The following is a 17,279-nucleotide window of genomic DNA, read 5'->3' on the forward strand; positions in this document are numbered from 1 at the left end:
AATGGGTAATTAAAACCCATTACGATATCAACACAGTTTCCGACTTCTGAATAGAACTCTCTCTTTTTTCTTTTTTTAATTCATTCCACTTTGATAAATGGTAAATTTCCGTTCTCTAAATTTGTTTCATTGAATTATTTTCAATTAAAATTACAATAATTACGTGCGAATAACAATAATATGTTTAAAATGTCTTTCCTTTTTATTCATATTTGTCAGGTTGGGGGGGGGAGTCCACCAAAACTTTGGTCTGATCCAGTTGTAAATGATGACAACAAAGACCAAGAAAAAGAAACGTTACAAAAATAAAAATAAAAAAATTGATCCACCGCAGCCTTTGAAAATGAGCGTTCATTGTATTTTTTGTTTAGAATTTTTGAAAACGGAAAAACCACGTTTAAATGCATTTAACTAACGAACGTTATTCATCATAATTACCTCTAAGGATGACATGCAATACAGTTATACAATTTATAAATTTGCAATGCTACTCCAGGAAATGAGAAAAGCATCTTTCATTCGAGTAACAGAACCTCACAGCTCTAGCAAGCATTACAATGCCACACATGATTTCGGAGAAGGCATCAACTTAGCAGAGAGAGAGAGAGAGAGAGAGAGAGAGAGAGAGAGAGAGAGAGAGAGAGAGAGAGAGAGAGAGAGAGAGAGAGATGAAATGGACAGCAAATTCCCTTGTCAAACCCCAGTATACGGAAACAAAGTGAATGCCATCATATGGCCACTGCATCCTGTTCAATGTCTCCATGTTGGATGGCATGCAGGAGGGGAAAAGGGGGGTTACAAAAGGCAACACCCTTTCCCGGGACGCTGTTAGACACACAAACAACTGGGCCGGGACGCTAGAATCACTCGTATATTCAGACGGGGGTCTTAGCGTCAGTGATCTGGCCAATGGCAGCAGTGGGGAGTTTGTGCTCACTGACCAGAGTGGGCCAAAAGAAAACGACTTGATTGGACGCTTGTCCGGGTATTCAGACGCCGGCTGACACTCGAAAAACACTACTAGCCCTTCGCGTTTTCATAGAAGCACGCAATTCTGCACTCTATCTGTAGACCCGCATCATTCACTGAGGTAAGATTTTTGCAACCTTGGTATCTTAGTTTTCTCCGATAAATTACTAAAGATGATGAAACTCACCGATCTAATATGTTTGTATAGTTTCGTGCGTCTGTGTGAGAAAAAATATCATAACAGAAATTATAAATTATTATAGACATGTACATATAGAAATAAATATATATTTCTATAGATAGAGTGAGAGAGAGAGAGAGAGAGAGAGAGAGAGAGAGAGAGAGAGAGAGAGAGAGAGAGAGAGTAAAAATAGACAGATAGATGGGTGTGTCTATGTATAAATATATATATAATATATATACATACACAAAAAGAAAGGAGAATAAAACTGAGATATTGATTTACCGTCATAACTTGAGACTTAAAATTTTCATATTCAAAGTTCGAGTTGTTTGTTAGGAGCATTAGCAACTAAGGCCATATTGCTTCGGGGATATGCGGTGATCATTTCCTGACCTTTCCGCATCCTCCGTATTTGGTGGTCACGGGCTGGAACCCCGGTCTAATCAAGAAGCGTGTGCTACCACTGCTGCTCTTACCCACCTGGCTACGGAGGCGCCCAAAGTTCGAGAGAGGAGCAAATGTAGTTCCTCAGTGTGAGTGAATACTTAACCTGGATCTGCCCTAGATTTAGGTTACATCGCCGACTGAAGCATTCACTGAGCAATCCAGTTCGCAGTGAATCTGGGTAAAATGGAAACGCGACTGGTATGAATACAAGGCCTGTAAGGCAGTCTTTAGTGTGGATCCAGAGCTGTCTCACCAAAAGCGGATTTATAAACCTTTGGAGAAATATAAGCGGAGATCTGCTCAACCATCTAGATACCAGGGGGTGTTCAAGTTGTTCGGCCGCTCAGATAGAAGTAATAAGATAACAACAACGAAAGTATTTTTATTTTTCAACAGTCTCTCACTACACTCTCCCAACGATTCTCCAAAGCTTTAATTCCTGACAAAAAAATAAAATAAAATAATAATAATAAATAAATAAAATAAATAAATAATAATAAATAAAAAAACAAGGTTGGCTATCCAACAAGGCGTCCACGGTATCCATCACAGCAGAATCATCTGCAAATTTCCTACCCCTGAATGTATTCCTTTTGAGAATGAAATTGGATGACAGTAACTGGGGCCAAACCTGTTGAATAGAGTAGATATCTTTGTGAATATCAGTCGAGGTCCAGTTCTTTTGTCACAAAATATTTGACAACAATTCTCTCGGTTTTATCCGTTTCTTACAGAGGTAATACTCTTTCAGTCAGTTGTAAATCTGCAATGAAAAAAGTATTATTATGAGTGACCTCTAATTTCGCATATGTATGTCAAAGAGATGCAGGTACATAGTACATATTTAAATAGAACTTGAAACTAATTATTTCAATATGTGGTGGGGGTTGAGCAACTTTATCACATTGGAATATGAACACTTGGAGAATATTCGCGATGCTTCTCTCTCTCCAGATTCAAAAGTGCATTCACTTTCATTACAACAGCTTTGGTGCCATAATATTACCATGCAGTGTTATTTTATGACTACAAACAAAAGCTGGGATTTCTTTACCAAGGAAAACATAACAGTTTCAGTGAAATTAATCACTGGATTATCCCGGTCAGATTTCGACCATATCTTCACTAAACTGGGTGCGATTATTACTCATTAAGATGCTACCAGAAATATGAACGATTTGTTTCGAAAATAACTGATACTAAACCATTGTAATATTTGAGTTTTAAGTGGAAAGTGCTATTTATGGAGTTTCTTTTGGGTATATGTGGGCCGATTAAATCTTATCGAAATGCAGCCATGCAAGGGTTAGCTTTGAATCGGGAAACATGTGTTTTCTTAAACCGATAACAGCACGCTACCCCACACTTAGAGAAGTTCGTTAATATTACCTACTAACCCGTATCTGCTGGGTTTCCGTTCACGGCAGTCATCCCCCCTTAACTGCTTCCTCCAAGTGTTCTTTTTTAAAACAAGGATATCGCTTCACGCACGAGGGATTTTCGAACTTCCAAGGCACTGTAGCTTCACCCTCGCCGGCTATCTACCCCTTTCCTCCCCCTCCCCCTTGTGGCTGGTAAAGCTGTTCTGTCATCAGTCTGCACGATCGTCACATCTTCCACCCTCCCCTGTAGGAGAAGTAGAAGAATACCATCTCCAAGAATAATTATAGCTAACTGCAGAGTTGGTGGGAGAAGACGTAGAGGGACGGGGGGAGGACTATTTCTTTTGATTTCCTTCACACGGTTCCTTGCTCTGCACTCAGTCATTCGTATGTATAGGGTGGGGCAGTTTTCTTCCATCCCTGACTGACTCTCTCCCATGTAACAGTAAACACTTCTTTCTGAAGAAGAAAAGAATGTTTTTAGATAATTACCCAATATTTTGTCCAAGTTTTCGATACTTTTTCATCCCTGTAACGGATAGGGATATTAGAAATCAAAATAAAATTGAATACATGTATAGAAAATTTAGACAAAAAAATACAGGCTAGAGAATACGAGTAAAGACATAATGTTTGTGGTTTCCCACAACTGCGCCTTTAGTACTTTTGTGAGGATAACAGTACTCTATAAATGCCAGAAGTATGTGGAGTGTGAGTTTATGTAGATTTATGTCGGGTTCTGTTGTTCTTCTGGCTTCTTGGCAGCGGAGCCCCTGTTGGAATTCCACGTTACCCATACACACCACTAGGAGGTGAGCTAGGCTGTACAGTACAGATTGCTTCTCTGGCTGGTCGCTGCCAGGGTCGCCTAAGCTTCCTGGATAGAGACCAAGTTACAAAAAAAAAAAAAAAAAAAAAGAGGAAAAAAAGATATAGAGAAAAAAAAAAGTAACCAGTCCTTTAGGGAAAAAAAAATATTTTTTCAGAAATACTCTGGTACTTTATTGACTTTTTTTTCCTTTAATGGGGCGTGGCCACCTTCAAAGTACGTACTGTACTCTCCTCCTAATTATGGATACACCCCGACTACCTTGCTTGGAAAAATCGCTGGAAATTCTGGAAGTACTTCTATAGTGCTGTGAAATTGTTCTGAAAGTCATGCTGAGTTTCTTTAAGTTATCGAAGGAACTGTGCATCAAGAACTTATTCCTCGTGGGCAGCACGGTTAGTATAATCACTGTCTCCTCACACCGGGTGGAGAAAGACCTCAGTTCTAATCCCGTCAATGATACGAAGAATTTTGATGGGTCTTTTTCACAACGTGGCTGAGTTAATCGGTCTCAAGCGAAGGTAGTAGTAGTTTTTTTACCCGAAAACACGTTTTTCTTCCATCAAATCGACCACAGAACACACGCAATTTACAGACATATTATATACGGAGCAGTATGGACTAATGAGCCTAAAACCCTACAACCAATTAACTTATTCCTCCACAACTGACGATTAACTAAGTTTGTTAGCTTCAAACTTTGGAAAACATAGGCAATAGAAAAGATCAAATCTTTAAATGGGTAAGTGGATTTTGCCATCGTGACGATGCGCTTCCGATAGCTCTTTCTGTGGTTCCCTCATCCTTTCCCGTGAAACTTGTTTCCAAAACTGAAAAATCTCTTGAGAGGATTTTTGAATCAATTGAAGGCATTCAAAGAAATAATGACCTTTGAGAAAATGATTTTTGGTTATGTTTGTAAACTCGGAGATGGTGGGACGTCAATGTATATGAAGTCGGAATGAAACTACAAAATTCTAGTGACAAGATATACTTGTACTTTTAAAAGAATTAGTCTAATTACTAATTGTCATATTGGGTGAAAATCTTGTCCAGCTTTCCTTTAAGCATAAATTGCTCTCAGAATAACTCAACCAATTCAGCTCAAAAGATGCGTTTAATAGAGATTACTTCAGGAGGTTCCAGTCATGCACCTGACCAATCCCAGACGTTTCAATTTTGGATGGGCCTTTGAAATAATAAATGAAACAAGAATGTTGTGAGAAATATTTTTGATATAAGGCAGGAATTGCAATAAACTTGACTGAATCAGAAAATATCTAGATCAGTACAAAAATAGCTATGTCTGTCCTTCCCCTTCCAATTTCCCGTAGGGATCTCTGGGTTCCTGACCGTGTGTTCTGGTTGGCCCTTCCTTGGCCTTGTGTATCTGCCCTAAGAAGTGTGCAATGTAAGTTAACAGTGTCAAATGAGAAAAAAAAAGTGTATGGAGGGGAATTGATGAAGAAGATTTACGTAATATTGTCTATTACATTTTATTACCGTGTGCTATTATGAAAGGTTGAAGTGACGTGCCCTATTTTGGATTAAATGTTTTAATTAACTAGAGCACTCATTAGACCATAGTGGACAGGTCGCGGTTAGTGTTAACCTACTTTGAGTACCCTTTAATACACTGGTGAATAACAAGACTGAGATGACAAAGATCTCAGAGTAATTAGAAAATAAATGTCAGAGCATTCAAGGCAATTCTGATGAATACTTTAATATAAGCAAAGCAAAAATTATAAATTACACTCCTTACGTAATACCCTACTTTGTGACATCAGATGGACCACTAGTGAAATGTCTCAGTTTCACCTCATTTTTGAGTACATACCGCCTTTTCATTATTTATTGATGCTCATGCATTTTTAGTTGTCGTAGTTATTTATATGCATACATTTGAACCTATCAAAATTCATGGAGAACAGGAAAGATGAAAGTTAGAAAGGAGAGAAGGTTTAAGAGACCCAAAAGGGTAATAATAGGTCCTGACACTCATTTTTCACCACCGGACTTACTTTGAGGTGTGCTATTATCATGTCTCAAGATGAAACAACGGACTATCTGCCTCTTAGAGTGAGTTAAGGTTGATGTTCAAAAAAGATAATTTTTCTTATCTAAAATCAGCTCGTTTCTTCCAACTTCCCCCCCCCCTCCACCCACCGCTCGTACATCATCCTTTACTTTACAAGCGCCTTGATGATTCTAAATTATAATTTCAGTTTTTTGGCAAGGGTAAGTGGAATCGACAACTTCAATTAATCAAGTGCAGAAGAACCCGTGTGACCTTCGAACTTACACGTTCTTCTTCAGAAATTTTGATTAATCTTGAGAAAGTTGTGAGAGAGTGTAGAATATACTTTAAAGTATATCAATCCGTTGACGCATTCCACTGGTAAAATGTTTCATAGTTTTCAAATGGAAAGCTCCAAACTTTCAAGATTGTATGACATTTCTGTTGGATCCTTTGATTCAATTTCTGGCCAAGAAGAAACTAATTTCTTCGACTTAGTTAAAGAAATGATTTCATAAAATTCAAACTTGACTCGCTAAAGCAAAAAGGAAAATTCAACTTGAGTTTCTTTGACACTTAGTTCAACCAAACAGTAAAAATTTCAATTTAATAAGATTTATAAATCATACTAATACTTCATATTTCGAAAAATAAAACTTATCCTGTCTTTCGAGATTTTATATACGTAAAAAGATATAGATTATTTTTAATTATACATGATTATTCAAATTGAAATGCAACCAAGTTCTCAAAACAACAAAATTTTATGGAAAACGAATACAGAATTAACATTGTTATATGTGCTGGAAAATCCACCAAGCCAATGTAGATATGCATTCGCTTTTTTTAGTGTGTTTGATGCAACTCTTCCAAGAATATATTTATCGATGGCGTGAATGCAGTTCTGTTTGAATATTTATAACTGAATATCTCTTGGCAAGTGCAAAAATTATTTGGATGCAAGTTAATATAACAATACAATCAGACATCCTTCTAGAAGAAAAACTCGTACTATGCACCGCACTAATAAATAAATGCTTTCCCTCTCTTCAAATACAAATATCACAATGAAACTGCTATCTGGCAAAAATACTGTATAATTCTCTACATGTCCAATGGCGTTCATATAGAGCTTATCAACATGTATGATATCTCTCAAATTCTCTCGGATAATTACCACAGGATTAAGCAGCAATCCAATCTAGACTACATCAATGGTAAAGCTATTTGCTGTAGCACTGATAATCCCCAATAACGTAAAGATTCCTAATGATGTTACATATCAGCTCTCCAGAAGCTTGGGATGCTATCCAATCAGACAGTAGTAATATGAACTAGCGCCTTGTTAATCCAAATGGTGGGTTACCATGAATTACCTTCAACGTTTGCTGAATCTAACACCAGAGATATTCAGTTACCAGACCAATTGGCATAAGCAATTCATAAACGGCAGCAGGTAAACTTATCAAATCATTACAGTTCAAGGTAACAAAGCTGGATAATTGTGGTTTATCCTTGTACTCCCTTTGGGGTAAGCTATGTAAACATTATTACCACTTTTATTGCATTGAGAACGTGGTTTCTCCGTCTTCCAGCAATTTTGATCTTTCAGTCACTCCTTGCATTACATTTCTGATAAGCTCAGGATTATTCTATCAATGTGGTGTATTTAATTTGTCTTATTGTTTCCGGTACCTTGTGCTTCCTTTTGAGTATTACTAGGGATTTATTCAAACTGCATGAATTGCCCATTCATCATATCCTTTAAAAGTATTCAACTTTTGTTGCTTTATCATTATTTATTATGCATATTATTTTACTCATATTTTTGGCTTTTGGTTTAAAAGAATTAGCAGATATTTTGGTTGCACGAAAATTACCTTTCCACGTATTCTCCTTCCACCTTGATGGCTTTTTAAGATCAGGAAACAAGAGCATGTTTTCTCTAATGGCAAAAATTCTATATTTTCTCTCACATACTTTTTCATTTCACCAACAACCTCGTTTCGTTTTGATCCCTAAATTTTCATGAGTCTTCATGACTCCTAAGGAAGTAAAAAAACATCATATTAGGGTTACCCGAGAACAACTTCATACACCCATGTGTATTATATCCACAAATTGAGTGCTCTCTGGTCGTCCTTCTTGTTCTGTTAGCCGAAAAACCAGAATTTCGGGAAGAAGAAACATAGCCATGTCGCCTAAAACCAACTAACTTATCCAAGGAATCAAAAAAAGCCCATAAAAGTTCCTCGCGGCATTGACGGGATACGAACCCGCGCCTTTTCTACCCAGCGTGCGGAGGATAGTGATTATAACCGCTATACTACCCGCGAAGACACTGAGGAGCAGTAGTCAGATACACCTGTTAGGAGATCTGACAGAGGTATTTAAGGCTTTGAACGGATTGCGTAATTTAAATGCTGATAGTATCTTTCCTCTTGCACAAACAACACACGAGGGAGCATAAATTAAAATTGAGAAGAATGGTTGTAGGATAGATGTGCGGAAATTTGTCTTTAGTCAACAGATAATTTATTGTTGAGTTGATGAAAACTTCCATTTAGAAATATGAGTGTCATCTTCGATGACACTCATATTTCTAGACAAGATCATATATCTCTATTAGGGATTAACCTGACTTTCTCTCTCTTAATGTATTCCTTTACATAAAAAATAATAATAATAATAAATAAATAAAATAAAATATGCTTTAATTTTCGTACTCGGCACTACTTTTCTTCTAAATAGCTACCAACTCTGTATATATTTCAAATCTCCCTCTCAACAAAGAACATTGCTCCCATTTCTGTGGTGGTTGCCCAGATAATCTCTCAAGATGCCAGAGTCTACTGAAAAGAGAATAGTCTCATTAAATTTTAGTTGCATGCCTTTTCCATAGATAATTCCATAGGCAGCACTGTTCTTCTGAATTGTTTAGTAATTCCACTGCTCTTTCAAACCATCCAGAACACGTAGTTCAATTGGTCAACATTCATTTACTATCCGACCCCAAAGTCACAGAACCAAGTTTTTCCTCTTCCTCATTTATCCCTTCAATTTCTGTTTTCTGGAACAACCTTCCTCCCCATTTATTTCCGGAAAACTACAATTTACAGAAACTCAAGTCTAATGTCAACAACAGCTATTTTATGTTTTATTGGCCTTTACACCTTGTACGGTACCAAGTACTATAAGTGTTTTATTACTTTTCGTATTTATTTCGTTTCATTAAAAAAAAATCAATTGTTTATTCTTTCTGGATAGTCACTAAGATGAACAGTTCAGTACCCAGGTCACCATCCTGATAACTAATTACTCTTTCGCTATCTTGAAGAATATAAAGGGGGAGACGCACAGCAAGGAATCCATCATATGGGGATTTTTTTTTTTTTTTAATTTGGTATAGAATTAAAACGGGTTGCATTTAAAAAGAGTTGTCGTGTATCGGATTCCATGCTATTACCCCCGAAACGACCGGTCCTTAGGGAATACAATGCACCTGGACCCCAAATCCCGACAAAAGGGGAGGGGGACTCCGTCAGGGCGTAAGACTGGCTCTACTCCCTAACTAGTGTTAGATTACCCGATACGATTCCGTTACGGTTGAGAAACATTTATGAGCTTTATTTTTTTCTTTTTTTAATGGATCTTCAAAATACTCCTCTTTCAGTGCAATTTTAGTTTAGAGACCAAAAAGCCATCACAAGAAGCCGAATGTGATGAACAGAAAATGAGGGATAGTCAGAAATTAATCAGTTATTGATCAGAAATTATTGCACATCCTGACTGGCGTTTACTAGTCCGCTCGACGGTCAAGGATAAGTTGATCCTTTATTATTATTATTATTATTATTACGAGGTGAATAAGAATTAAGAACTTGTCCTGCTGAGCCAAACTCACAATCTACATTTTTACAAAGAACTACTGCGAGTACAGAAAATCCCTGAAAATGTGCGTGCTGATGATGGTTATCATCCAAAGTCCCTGATCACGCCATTTTGAATTTGTAACAACTTCTGGTCAAGGGTGGCATGGCTGTAGCTTTCGAGTTCGATTTCTTCTAATCTCTCCCTGAGACTTTTTCTTATTCTCCAAAATAAACCTTTTCACTTTTAAGCACAAGAAAACTCGCCCTTCAGGCCGAAAATGTTCCTACATTTCAGAGATCCAAGACAAATCCAAGACTACTCAGAGGAACCGCGTGACTTTTTTCTTTTTTTTAAATGAAAATCGGGAACTCTTTGATCACACTTTGTAGTAAACTAGGACAGTTAAGTATAGGATATAAATAGTCCGTATAACAATCTTATCTAGGATGTGGTATCTTACGTTGTAAGACGGGATAGCCTGATAAAGGCCTGATAGGTAGACTGATGAAGATCACTCCTAATATCAGGCTTGCAATCACAATATCTTGAATGCAATCACATGTCAGGCAAAGTATGTAAAAGACGTTGATAAAGATGTAACGGCAACGATGTTACCAATATCAGATTCTGTTGACTAGCAATGAAGAAGAGAAAATGTCTCGCCAGTTTCAAATGAGGTGAATATGCCTCATATTCACTAACTGGGACCACCTGCCAAGGTAAAAGTTTATAAGACCTCAATACAGGGCGATTCCTTAAGGAGATACAGCAGGTGCATTGCATCCGAACTAAAAAGGGTCCAACGAAGGGAAGAGTCCTCGATCTAGGCAAGAGAAAGCCTCTCGCTATGTTCTTCCTCAACATAATCCCATAAATCTTTTTAACTCTAGGGTCCACTCTATTTCAATATATCGTCTCTATGAGGAATAAAACCATGACTTGCCAGTACGCACAGGAAACCATAAAACTCATGCAGGAGACTGATTAACTCGGCTAGGGTCTGAAAAAAAGAAAGAAAAAAGAAAGAAAAAAAAACGCCTATGAAAGTTCAATCCTACCCCTGTACAGATAGTAGTCGAAAACGCCTTTTCCACAGGACATGAAAAAATTGTAATTATATCCACTCTGCCAGCCGCGAGGGAGTTGTACCAGCGAGGGTCAGTGCAATACCTTAACAATCCCTGGAATCATAGAAGCTTCTGTCGTTTTTTTTTTTTTAATACTGACGGCACGATACATCGCTGTCTGCAATTCGCTTAGCGAGGTATAGGCTTGATTCCGTCGACGACTGGAGGAATTTAAAAAGTCCTCTTCATTTGAGGCTGTAGTTAACCGATCTGTAGAGGTGGGCGTAGGATTTCCCCCGTGAGGTATTTTGGATTTTTCAGCCCGCACAACATGCAAATCGGTACTTGAACGCGTTCTTCCACGAGCATACACTAACGGTTATGAGCGAACCCTTGGGGACCATGAATATACTGTATTTACAAGGGCCTAAACTGCAGAAGAATATTACTTGGGAAAAACGCCATCGCTCAATGTTTCCGTGGTGTAGTGGTTATCACGTGCGCTTTACACGCGCAAGGTCCCCAGTTCGATCCCGGGCGGAAACAGCGCTTTACTTTTCTTTTATTTTGGATGATGCTCTATATACTAATTTACATGCCTAATTTGCCGCTATTAAATAAGACTCTTTCGTTAAAGGCGCTTTGCCAAGTGCAACTATTAATTATTATTATTATTAGTAGTAGTATGAAAAGATAAATTGGTACAATTCGACCCAAACAGTTCTGAAAACGAAATAAACTTGTCTAACATGATCTAAATTGATCACAGAAGGTAAGTTTTCACTCTTATGATCAAGTGATCATAAACCAGTAATCAGGACCGGAAGACGGATTCAATATTAAAACTCGAAACGTATCCAAGTTTTAGTTATCGAGATTATTTGAATCGAACGTTTTCATCAATCAATCCATTCATAACAAGAAACTAATTGAATATTCTTACTAATTAGAAGTCCTTTTTCGTATTGTGCTTTGCCTTACTAATATTGGATTTATATTTCCTATTTTATTTATATTTTACTTGTGTTTATATATTTTTATTATTATTTTCTATATTTTGATTTGTATTTATATTTATTATCTTTTTTTTTTTTTTAATTCTATAAAATTTACAAAAAAATTTAGCCGCAAGGGGGCCTTCCACGCACACTTCGCATCTACCTTTATAATCATCTAAGCTGCGCTGAATGTAAGAAACTCTCAGCACTCTCCTCTTCATTAAATCGAAAACGTAAGGGTCACCTCGTTGTGGATTTTGTTCCATGAACTTTTAGGCTTTTAGATAACCCTTTTGTCACTTTTACTACATAAATATTACGTTCGTGTTATTAACACCACTTAACGTCTTATTATTATGCACGTTAAAATGGCTGCACTTCGTGTTTTTCGAAACATGTCTCATGCGGTCTAATTTGTGTGCTTAAAGTATTTATTTTCTTTACGATATGCGTGCCGCTTTGCTTTATGGGTGGAATTTTATAACCACACTTAACCAACTACCTAGAACTATATCATCTCTATGTATAGTGCATTGTTTCTTTCACAATTCCCCCACTGTTTCTAATCGTGATTAATATCTTTACAAAGTTGAAAACAGGGTTGGTTTCACGATCTGGGTCAAGAGACTGGGTACCTCACGCTTTGATCCGAGAGGCGAACAAGAAGAATGCAGTTACTATAGAAAGCACGAGCCAGCATGTGTATATTAGCCGAGTGGCGTAAAATCATTAAAGTCGCAACCTTCTTCAACTTGCTTAAATTACGGTGCACGTGGCTTCAAAAGTTTCAGGGTTTACTTGCTGGCTGTGGAGAAATTTCTTAAATCGCTACTTGTGCTTATTCACATGGCATGAATTTATAAAACCTTGTATAACGTTCTTTGGGGGGGGGGGGGGACTTTAGTCCCCTTAGATTCCGGTGGGTGAGCTTATGTATAAGCTGCCAGTCTTCTTTTCCCATGCTGCTTGTTGGGTTTAGGATGGATCATCTTTCCATTAATATTAAAGAACTGGAGAGACCTGTAACAAAGGTATGCACTAATATAGTTTTTGGACCACCCTTTGCTTATAAAATAGTTTGTATTCTATGTGGATTTCGATTCAAGTAAATGTTGATTATCCCTCCACAGTTTGTCGCCCTTTCTCCATCTACGGTTCATACAGCAATAGCACGAAGCGTGATTCATCGGAAAAGGCAACTTTTTCCAGTCGTCAATGACCCAGTGACTCCTTTCAGATGTAAACATTTTTTTACGGCCATTCGCCTTGTTGGAGGTGGATGGTCAGCATCGTAACTTTAACCAGGGGTCTACCAGGCGGTTCGTTGGACGTGGTCTTTAAATACCTCTGGTCCTCTCCCTAAAGAACTAAAGTGGTCTTGGGCAGGACACATAGCTCGAAGACTATGTACTCCTCTTGGGTACCAGAATGGTACCCAAGAGGAGCCAGAAGAAAACCTGGAAGACAACGACGGAGATGGACAGATGAAATTCATGAGTTTGTGGGTAGTAAATGGATGGCCATTGCACAAAACAGAAGGAACTGGAAAGTTGCTGGAGAGGCCTTCATCCTGCAGTGGATTGAAATTGGCTGATGATGATGGTCCTCTTCCCTGGTTAAAGTCCATGGTCAGCCGTTCCACCGTTTTCTAGCTATCGGCTTGTACAAGGGGGCACAGCATATGTTTACCATCGATGAGGCGTGGTTCCCCGCCATTGGACCGAAGCCTACTGCTCTGTCCATTATCCATTCACTCTTGGAATACTTTAACTACACCGCTCCGCGAACAGCCCACAAGATTCGCAGTATCCGTAATACAGCCACCCTTCAACCGATACCCAACAATCATCCCTTTTTCAAAGTCCGTGAGATCACGTCTCTTGCCCATGTCGATCAAGTATGTCATATAGACCGCATGCTAGAATCTACAGTATCGCACCCTACCGGCCACCAGTCGGAGGAACGACAATTGCTAAAACATGAGAGTGGTCATGTTTTGACTGGACAATGTATATTTTAACTTTAGTTTCCTGATTTATGTTTGGATTGTTCCAAATTATATTTAAATCCTTCCTTCCCCATCCCCCAGACATTCTGCTCGCTTTTAGTTTCTTCTTCTTCTACTTATTTAGTTATTCTTACTATTATAAACACGTACCATTACAGTTACGCTCCCATTTTGTATTTCGCAGCTGCTGATATTACTCCCTCTACCGGGTATATACTGTTTAACACTAAAATATATGAATGAAAAATATATTATAGAAAAATATGAATGAACATACTGTTAACAGAAAAATATGAAAAATACAAAGAATAAAAATATCATTAATATAAAAATATGAGTGAAACTAAGGAATGTTAAGAAAATAAAAATAAAAAATAAAAAACAATACTATCATTACGAATAATAAAAGTTTTGTTCTTTAATCAATGAATACAATTCGAGAAATTTAATTACTATTTTCCTTGAAAATTAGCACTGAGATGAATGAAAGCGCTTTGTTGATTTTTTTTTTTTTACTCCAAAGCTAAAAATCTTCGTTGAGGCCTGTGTAGACTCCCAGCTGACATTTATGTCCTCTGTGAGGAGACACAACACAGACCCCAGGCACGTGTTTCTGATTAGATTTTTTCCCCTCTTCCTCCCCTCACTTTCTTTCGTAGCTTGAATAGTTGCGTGAATGAAAATAATCTGATCCTTCTCGTCAGAATACGCCTGTTTTCTTCATTGGTAACCTTGGAAGCTGATTAATTAGAAACGGAACTGAAGTACATAACCGCTTGTTTTTATCTACGTTAAATCATACCCCAAAATTTAACTTGGAGTATTTTTGTTTTGTTTTTTTTTTTATATGCGATTTTTCTTACATTAAAATGAATTAAAATATTTGCTAAATATTTTAAGCCGAAATATGCACCGATCGTAATGGAAATAAATCTATTCAAAGACTAGTGTACTCTCTGAGCTTGGGATAATTTGTCTGGCAGTTGAATAGCCAACGTGACCGGCAATTAGCATCGATCAATAGAGAATGGAATGTTTACTGATAAGGGTATGATTAGACCATTACCAACACTCCAGTATACAATCATTTACTTTCAAATGCATGAGAGAGAGTTCATAGCAGTGACCTCTGGAAAGAACAAGAACTAATGGTACACGTTTTGTAGCCAATGAACTATTGAACTGTTCCGGGAAGGGTCCTTAATCCTTGGACACACTGCATTCAGTAATGAGTCTCCACCGAATACTGAAGTAACAATATTATTATTATATTGATATTAACGGCCCTAAGTGTACGCTTATAACCGTAAATATATGTCTGTAGAAGAGTCTGAGTTCACAGACTGATATCCATGTCATTCAAGTTGAAAAACACGAAATAACTCACGATGAAAACCCTATCCCCTCGCCTGAGCTCGGATAACTACAACCTCGAATGGGAGGACCTTAGAAATTCCTGCAGTCATTAACAGAAATCGAACCGAGATTGTTCCAAATGTGTGGCAGACAGAGATTTATCAAAGCTGCCACAATGGACCAATTGAAGAAGTAATATACAAATTTCCGATTAGTGGCCATGAGGTAGCTTGCTTATTCGAAGGTACGCACGTTAGATATTCATTTGTTACAGAAAGGATGACCAGAACTAACTGTGAGCAATATTCTGGCATACTGAAATAACCAATCTTTACTGAATGAGCTAAAAAAAAATCCAACTTACTTCAGAAACATAGAATCAGTGGCGGCTCGAGACAGTTAGCAAGGTAAACACCACAATCAGGCCTAGAAGCAACCACTTATTACAGGTATCCCTAAAGAAGGAGAGCTTCAGATGAAAATTGCTCAGAGTGCCAACATATCTAGAACCGTACCTAGGGAAAGTTCTTGCCCACTATAGCTTGAGTGTTCGAGTCTGATAACACTACCTTGCCCGCATGTTTTCAGGTTAGCTGATCCTATCAATATTATTACACTATAGTGCGATTCGCATCAACAATTTTCACAGAGTTTCTCCCAGGTCTCTTAACTATCACTCTGAGATTTTTATTTCTAACACTTGAAATGTCTTGTTTATGCAGTGAAAATGCACTACACAAGAGGTGATATAAGCCTAATCTGAAATAGCGAGTAATAGAAGAGTGATGAAAAATCAAACTAAGAACTGACAACTTACTCAGCATATCTTGCACAAAAATTACCGAGTTGTAATTTTCGGTAATTTTCTGTTATTTGTAAACACTTCTGAATAACTGCATACAAAGAAAACAACCGACAGCTGCAAATTAGAACAAAAAAATAAATTAGCAATCGCTCAATAAAATAACAAAGCAATATTTCAAATTAAACCATGCAGAACATCGATTTACATCAGAACATGAAAATAGTTTAAAAAGTTAGTTTGGCAGTTTTGTCTCGGATAATTTACTTGAACAAGTTATTGAGAGTTAAATTGTTTCCGGTAACTTTAATGTTTAAAAATCAAGTACATTCATCTTAATCCAGTGGAAGTTGAATAGATAAGAGATAACTTGAACCATGATAGGCATCATAGAGTCCCTTTCTTCAGACAGAAGGGGGAAGGGGAGAAAAGCATTAGCCACCTGGAACTCTCATCTTGAAAGAACAACACAAGTATATTCCAGGGGGGGGGGAGTAAAAAAGTGGCTGAACGAGATCGTTATGTTTAGACAAGGTCACGTGATGCCGCCAGCACCATGATCGGAAACCTGCTCACGTATCCAGAGAACGCTGAAATCATATCTCGAGATAGAAGACTGTAAGCATGTTGTTAATTTATTATTTTTTCCACTCTTATTATGCCTATCCAAGGTGACTACAACTTGCGTGTGCTACAGAGGTGCTACATTTTCAGAAAATATAACATTCTTGCCCGCATGTTTTTAAGTGTTTTCTTGATCGTATCGCTCCTTAGAAACGTGCCAAGACCAGAATTTTACTCATTTCATGGTTGTTCTATTATTAGAACTCTGTACTAAGAGTTCGGATATCTTCAAACATTGAGTTGGACATTTTAATGTGTTTAAAACCGTATAAAGATAAATTTAACTATTTGCTAGTCTTCGTGATATTCATGCCTTCCTCATGAATCTTTCATGAGAATTTTCCCACATAAACTGTATGAATCATCAGAGATTATATAAATCAGTAAATCGAAACATTATCAGAGTTTCGCGGTTTGCCCAAGTTGAAAAGGTTTCAAACAATGAGAAACTACTGTAAATACGAACTGTGATGAAAAATTACGTCAACAAACGAATGCTGAAGAAAACAAATGTCTTTTTGTTCTAAACTATACAGAAGACTTCGCCTCTTCCAACTGCATATATTTACTACATAGGTCAACACTCTGTAAGAGCTGCAAACTGGTGCGAATCCAGTTTTTCTTGATTTCCCTTTCTTTCCCTCACATCCCTCGGTGAAGGATGTTGTTTATAGGTTGCCTGCTCTTGAGCAGGTGGTCAAAAACCAGAAGTCAAGAAAG

General features: G+C 37.5%; 1 protein-coding gene and 1 non-coding gene across 2 annotated transcripts in view; both read left to right on the forward strand.

Annotated features, from left to right (window-relative positions):
* The first annotated feature begins 874 nt into the window (after window positions 1-874).
* The window catches only part of LOC150088936 (caveolin-1-like), a 68,486-nt gene continuing 52,081 nt past the window's right edge, over window positions 875-17,279 (forward strand). The window contains exon 1 of the mRNA XM_090369738.1: window positions 875-1,090. The gene's annotated coding sequence lies outside the window, so the exon portion shown is untranslated. The remainder of the gene's footprint in view (window positions 1,091-17,279) is intronic.
* On the forward strand, window positions 11,245-11,317 carry TRNAV-UAC (transfer RNA valine (anticodon UAC)). Its single transcript has one exon. It is a non-coding gene; the product is annotated as a tRNA-Val (tRNA).

Source organism: Mastigoproctus giganteus, chromosome 3 (genome assembly GCF_048544385.1).
Source record: "Mastigoproctus giganteus isolate SK-2022 chromosome 3, ASM4854438v1, whole genome shotgun sequence".
Lineage (NCBI taxonomy): Eukaryota > Metazoa > Arthropoda > Arachnida > Uropygi > Thelyphonidae > Mastigoproctus > Mastigoproctus giganteus.